Source organism: Lolium perenne, chromosome 4 (assembly GCF_019359855.2).
Source record: "Lolium perenne isolate Kyuss_39 chromosome 4, Kyuss_2.0, whole genome shotgun sequence".
Lineage (NCBI taxonomy): Eukaryota > Viridiplantae > Streptophyta > Magnoliopsida > Poales > Poaceae > Lolium > Lolium perenne.
In genome coordinates this window covers 90,690,876-90,698,034 of record NC_067247.2, presented here as the reverse complement: position 1 = coordinate 90,698,034, position 7,159 = coordinate 90,690,876, and positions in this window count along the sequence as shown.

Sequence of the window (7,159 nt, the reverse complement as noted above, 5' to 3'; positions counted from 1 at the left end):
AACTTACTCATCCAATTCTCTTTCAGATGGAGCCGAATGAACCCATCAACACCAAGTTTTATCAGCTTGGGAACGGAGGGAGCTTGATCTTCGAGCACGACCTCAACGCCATCTCTGACTTCCTTGGGCGCCCACACCCCGAGTTCCACGGGGTTCAGCTGGACGACACGCCCGGAGGAGAGTTGCAGTGGGTGATCACTGCTGACTTGAGGGGCAAGATGGAGCCTCCCACCTCGGAGAGGATCCTCTTCTCCTTCCGCGAGAGCAACTGGCTCGACGGACTCGCACGTGGCCTTCAGGAGGCACTTGCGCGCCTCTGTGGACAGAACGTGATGCGCATCCTCGCCTCTCGCTACGCCCACCTTGTGAGGCGTGATGCTGCGGGAGTGCCCATGGAGCTGCAGCCGCACCCGGAGTTGAGGCACCATGCTGAGCACCTGGACTTCATGCTCTACCAGACTCAGAGGGACCTCGACGCCACTCGCGCTTACGCGAACCAGACCCATGCTCACATCACCGAGCAGGGTGAGGCGATCAAGCTACTCAACAACGACCGCAAGAGCCTTCGCCAGCAGCGTGCCAAGAAGGACGCTACGATTCGTCGCCTTCGCGCCCGGATCGCGTCACTTGAGGCCACTGTCAAGGCCCAGGAGGATCAGATTCGTCAGTTGGAGGATGACGATGTAGGCATCGACATTCAGGGAGGAGATGCCTTCCTGAGCGACGACAACGACTTTGAGGAGGACGAGAACACCGAGGAGGAGGACTACGAGTTCCTGGAGGCAGGACCTGACGACTACGTCCCGATCGATGTCGAGGATGACGAGTAGTTGCACTAGTCTCACTTATGTAGGTGTGAGTTGTATCCCGTCCCTTGTATCGTAGCATGAGAATGGTTCTTAAAACCATTGGAGTATGTGTGTGTTAGTTTGTACGAGGTGTTGAATGAATGAATGAATGTTATGTTTGTCATGAAAAGATTACAAGTTTTCAAAATATTTTTCAAACTTAACCAAAATGAACCATAGAATGTTCCCTCTTATCTCATGATCTTCTATATCTTCAGATGGCCCCTCCAAATCGCACCAACGACGCGATGTTGCAACTGCTGCAAACCATGCTTGCCGACAGGGAAACAGAAAGAGCCGAACGCCAAGCCAACCTCATCGCTTTGTAGAACATCGCCAACCAAGGCCATGGAAATCATGACCACCCCGGATCCAAGCTCAAGAACTTCCAAAACACAAATCCCCCGGTGTTTAGCAAGACCGAGGAACCCCTCGACGCGACAATTGGCTCCAGACTATGGAGAACAATCTGGAGGTAGCCGGGGTGGAAGCCAACGAGAAAGTCTTGTTTGCCACCCACTATCTCGCTGGACCAGCCCGCGCTTGGTGGACAAGCACCCGTGCCATGAACGGAGGTCAGTTCATGACTTGGGAGGATTTCAAGCTAAAGTTCAGCAAGTACCATGTACCCCCGGGTCTTATCAAAAAGATGAGGGATGAGTTCCGTGAACTGAAACAAGGTAGCATGAAGGTGGTTGAATACCGCGACAAGTTTCTCACACTGTCGAGGTATGCCCCTGATGAGACCGACACCGTTGAGAAGAGGAAGGAGAGATTCCTGAACGGACTGCATGATGAGATGCAGACTGTCCTCGTCAACATCCCCTTTGCCGACCTTGAAGCCCTTGTCGACTCCGCCATCCAGATGGAGGGCAAGTTAAACCAAGCCAATGAGAACCGCAAGCGCCGCATGGCGAATCAAAGTGGATCAAGCCACCCCCAAAAGTATCGCCCTAGCTCAAGCGGAGGTTTCACTCCGAGAAACAACAAGCCCCCGATGCAGAACTCGCGCCCCGGTTATCAGAACCGGAGTGGAGGAAACTCCAAGCCAGGAGGCTACAACAACAACAACTACAACAACAACAACAACTACAACCGCGCTCCGCCCCGAGCCCCCAATAACAATAACAACAACACCAACACCGCTCCCAGAACCGGAAGCAATACCGTCCCCGTTGCGAACAAGCAGGACAAGAGCACCATCACTTGCTATGAGTGTGGTGTAGTGGGGCACTACTCCAACGAGTGTCCCAAGCGTCTTGCCAAGCTCGCCGGCAACACCGCTGCACCTGCTCAGCAGCAACGCCGTGTCTCCACCGGCAAGAAGTTCGCCCCCAACAACCCCAGTAACCGCAACGGCCGCCTCTACCACATGAACGCCGAAGAAGCCCAGGAAGCACCAGATGTTGTACTGGGTATGTTCTCTGTCAACCACATCCCTGCCAGAGTGTTGTTTGATTCTGGAGCATCTCATTCTTTTGTCACCGAAGACTTTGCATCAACAAGTAAAATTCAACCCCTCAGTTTGAAGCATGTTATGATAGTTCAAATCCCCGGATCAACCACCAAAGCCAGAAAATTTTGCAAAAATGTACCAATCAAAATCCATGATGTAGATTTCTATGCCAATCTAATCATACTTGGAACCAAAGGTTTGGAAGTTGTCCTAGGAATGGACTGGATATCAAAACACAATGGATTGATAGACTGTGCCAAGAAAGCCATAACCATGACTAGCAGCACCGGTATCGTAGTAGAGCACGTCTCTGAAAAACTACCCAGAAAATTCACCTGCAACCAAAGTGTATCCAAGCCAACTCTGGATCAAATCAGGGTCATTTGTCGCTACCCCGATGTGTTTCCGGATGATCTACCCGGTATGCCCCCGGATCGGGATATCGAGTTTATCATCGAGTTAATCCCCGGAACTGGACCCATAGCCCAGAGAGCCTACAGCATGAACGCAACCGAGCTTGTGGAGCTGAAGAAGCAAATAGATGATATGTTGGCCAAAGGTCTGATTAGACCGAGTGCATCCCCCTGGAGATCCCCCGTCTTGTTTGTGGACAAGAAGGATGGTGCAAATCATTTATGTACGGACTATCGTAAGCTTAACGATGTAACCATCAAAAACAAATACCCCCTACCCAAGATAGAAGACTTGTTTGATCAACTCACCGGATCCAAAGTTTTCTCCAAGATCGATCTTAGAACTGGATACCATCAGCTAAAGATCCGAGCCACCGACATTCCAAAAACTGCCTTTACCACCAGATATGGGTTGTATGAGTATAACGTCATGTCGTTTGGACTGACCAATGCCCCCGCTTATTTCATGAACCTCATGAATAAGATCTTCATGAACTTTTTGGACAAGTTTGTCGTTGCTTTCATCGATGACATTCTCGTATACTCCAAGTCCGAAGAGGAACATGAACAACATTTGGAGATTGTCCTAGAAACTCTTAGACAGCACAAGTTATATGCCAAGTTTAGCAAGTGTGAGTTTTGGTTGGAAGAAGTTGGATTCCTGGGACACATCTTGTCTGCAGGAGGAATTGCCGTAGATCCCGCCAAAATCAAAACTGTTATGGAATGGCAAGCCCCAACCACCCAAACCGAGGTCCGCTCTTTTCTTGGATTAGCCGGATATTACCGCAGATTTCTAGAATGTTTTTCGAGCATCGCTCGACCAATGACCCAACTACTGAAGAAGGACAGGAAGTTTGAGTGGACCAACAAATGCGAAGAGAGCTTTCAACAGCTCAAGAGTAGACTGACAACAGCCCCAATCCTAATCATGCCAGATATCGCAAAGCCCTTTGATGTATATTGCGACGCCTCCAAGACTGGACTTGGATGCGCGCTTATGCAAGAAGGCAAGGTTGTATCCTACCTTTCAAGACAACTCAAGCAACATGAACAGAACTACCCAACCCATGACCTCGAGCTTGCAGCCGTGGTCTTAGCCTTGAAAGTTTGGCGTCATTACCTCATGGGTAATCGATGCGAGATCTACTCCGACCACAAAAGCCTCAAATATATATTCACCCAGAAGGAGCTAAACATGAGACAACGCCGATGGATCGAATTGATCAAAGATTACGACATGGAGATTCACTACCACCCCGGCAAGGCCAATGTGGTAGCGGATGCTTTGAGTCGACTGCCGTGCCAGTTGAACACCATGCTCGCAACTGAACAGCCCAGCTTGCATCAAGAGTTTGAACAGTTCAGACTTGAACTTGTTAGTGAAGGATTCCTAGCCAGCATAGAACTGCAACCCACCTTGGTGAGCCAGATCAAGGAAGCCCAGAAAGACAACGCTAGCATTGACGGAATCAAGAAGCAGATAGCTGCAGGAAAAGCCCCCGGATTCACCATAGACGAAGCCGGAGTTCTTTGGTACAAAGAACGTCTCTGCGTACCATCGGACTCTGACTTGAAACAAGTCATCCTGCAAGAAGCCCATGACACCCTTTATTCAATCCACCCCGGAGGTACCAAGATGTACCAAGACCTAAAAGAACAATTTTGGTTGCACGGAATGAAGAGAGAAATCGGTAGCTATATCGCCAAGTGTGACATCTGTCAGAGAGTCAAGGCAGAACATCAACGACCCGCCGGACTGTTACAACCCCTCCAGATTCCAGAATGGAAATGGGACTCCGTAGGAATGGACTTTATCACCGGACTGCCCAAATCCAGCAAAGGCAATGATTCAATATGGGTAGTTGTCGATAGATTGACCAAAGTCGCCCATTTCATCGCCGTCAAAACCACTTACCAAGGCCCAAAGTTAGCTGAACTATACATCTCCAGAATAGTCGCCCTGCACGGAACCCCGAAATCGATAGTGTCAGGTAGAGGATCACAGTTCACCTCAAGATTCTGGCAGAAAGTGCATGAAGGACTAGGCACCCGCCTGAATTTCAGCACCGCCTATCACCCTCAGACCGACGGACAGACTGAGAGAGTCAACCAGATACTGGAAGACATGCTGAGAGCATGCGTACTGGAATACGGATCCAAGTGGGAAGACTGCTTACCTTACGCAGAATTCTCTTACAACAATAGCTATCAAGCCAGCCTACAGATGGCCCCCTTCGAAGCCTTGTACGGAAGGAAATGCCGTACCCCCTTGAACTGGTCGGAAGTCGGGGAAAGCCAAGTTTTTGGCCCAGATGTTCTTCGTGAAGCCGAAGAGAAAGTCCACAAGATTCGAGAGTACCTCAAGACAGCGCAATCAAGACAGAAGAGCTACGCCGACAAGAGATGTCGGGAGATGACCTTCGAGATCGGAGACTTCGTCTATCTCAAAGTATCTCCCTTGAAAGGAATGCAGAGATTCCAACTGAAAGTAAAGCTCGCACCCCGATATGTTGGACCTTTCAAAGTCCTCAGCCGCCGAGGAGAAGTATCTTATCAACTGGAGCTACCTGAAGAAATGTCGGCTGTGCACGACGTGTTTCACATCTCACTCCTCCGGAAGTGCCTTGAAGTCCCGGAGAAGACCGAAGTGTTCAAGAACATCGATCACCGATCGGTGGATATCAACAAGGATCTGACGTACCGCGAAGTGCCGATTCGCATCCTGGAAGAAGCTTACCAAACCACCCGCACCCGAAGCATCAAGTTTCTGAAGATCCAATGGAGCAATCATACCGAGGATGAAGCCACATGGGAACGTGAAGACTTCATGAAGAAGGAGTACCTAGATCTCTTTAGTACCTAACTTTCTTTTCGATCTCGGGACGAGATCTTTTGTAAGGGGGAAGGGTTTGTAACACCCCAAATTTCAATAAAAATAAAGTTAGAGAATTCCAGAGAGCAAAATTTCAAACAAACAAAAACTTTTTAAATTGCATATAGTGCCATGCATAGGACTTGTGCATTTGAGTGATATGCCATGATGAGTGTTATTATTTGTTTGTGCTATACTCTAAAACCCTAATGTGATCATATGAAGATCACCAACCAAATAAATCAAAAAGGAAGAAAATCCAATAAATGAAAAACCCTAAAACCCTAACATATGCCCTATGGCATTTTTATAAATTTTGACCCTAGACCTATTTGGTCTTCACCATTAGTTGAATAATGTTATTAAACACTTATTACAACTTTTGGAATCAAAGAATCACAATTCAAATAATTTTCAAATGCAAAACTAACTCACATAGAATAATGGTCAAAACTGAAATTTATAGCCTGAGCACTACTTTGAGCCATTGCCATTCAATTTTCTCAAACCAAATCTTGCTAACTCTTTGCACCATTTAAAAGTCAACATCAAGGTGAACAACTTTTGTAAAGATCACCATGCCAAAATCATTCTTGATCTTTAGCTATGCTCATCCAAAGTTTCAACTTTTTAACATATGCAACAATCTCCACTTAGCCAAATTTTGCAAATTCTTGAATTCTACAATTCCACCACCACCTCTAATCATCTCTGGTCAATTACAACTTATCTAAACACACACATTTCAAATAGATTCACCTTTTGAATTAATTCAAATTTGGGCAAAATTGCAAATTCCAAAATCGGGCACTATTTGCAACTATTGCAAATAGTGATCTACTCCACCTAATCTAACCCAAAGCTGTTCTACATTGTCCCCTGGTCCCCTTAAACCCAATCAATGCCAAATAGCACACTAGGGAGAGAGAGAGCAAGCTAGGGCATGGCCATGCCGGCCATGTCGCCCAACCCGACGAGCTCCCCCTCTCTCCATTGCATCTCTGCCCTGGCCACTGCGCCACAGCACGCCGCCGCATCGCCTAGCAACGCCTAGCACCGCCATGGTCGACGAGGACGACGACATTGGCCGGAGATCGCGCACCCAGTACACGCCCAGACGCCGCTCACGTCGCGGCAGCACGTGCATCGACACGCTCAGTACACGCGCCGCGCCGCCACCCTGCACTCGCCCTGGACCCGCTCTCGACGAGTTGAGCATCTACGTGACACCTGGACGCTGCCAGACATGGCCACGACCAGACCCTGAGCCGCCGCCGCCGTGGACGGAGACGAAGATCCCGCCACCGCCGCGACCTGCCTGGAAGCAACGCGACCCAACCAGGCCCTCCCCGACCAAGCTGTCGCCGCCATTAGACTCGCCTGGACCCGTAGAGCACTGCCACGACCTCGCCTAGCTCGACCACCCGCCGGAATCACCGCGCCATGGTCGACCGCCACCCTGCCCCGCAGCACCCATGCGCTGCTATAAAAGGAGAGCTCCCCTGAGCAATCCAAGCACACCACTGCACTCCCCACCTCTCACAGCTACTCAACCACCTCACCACTC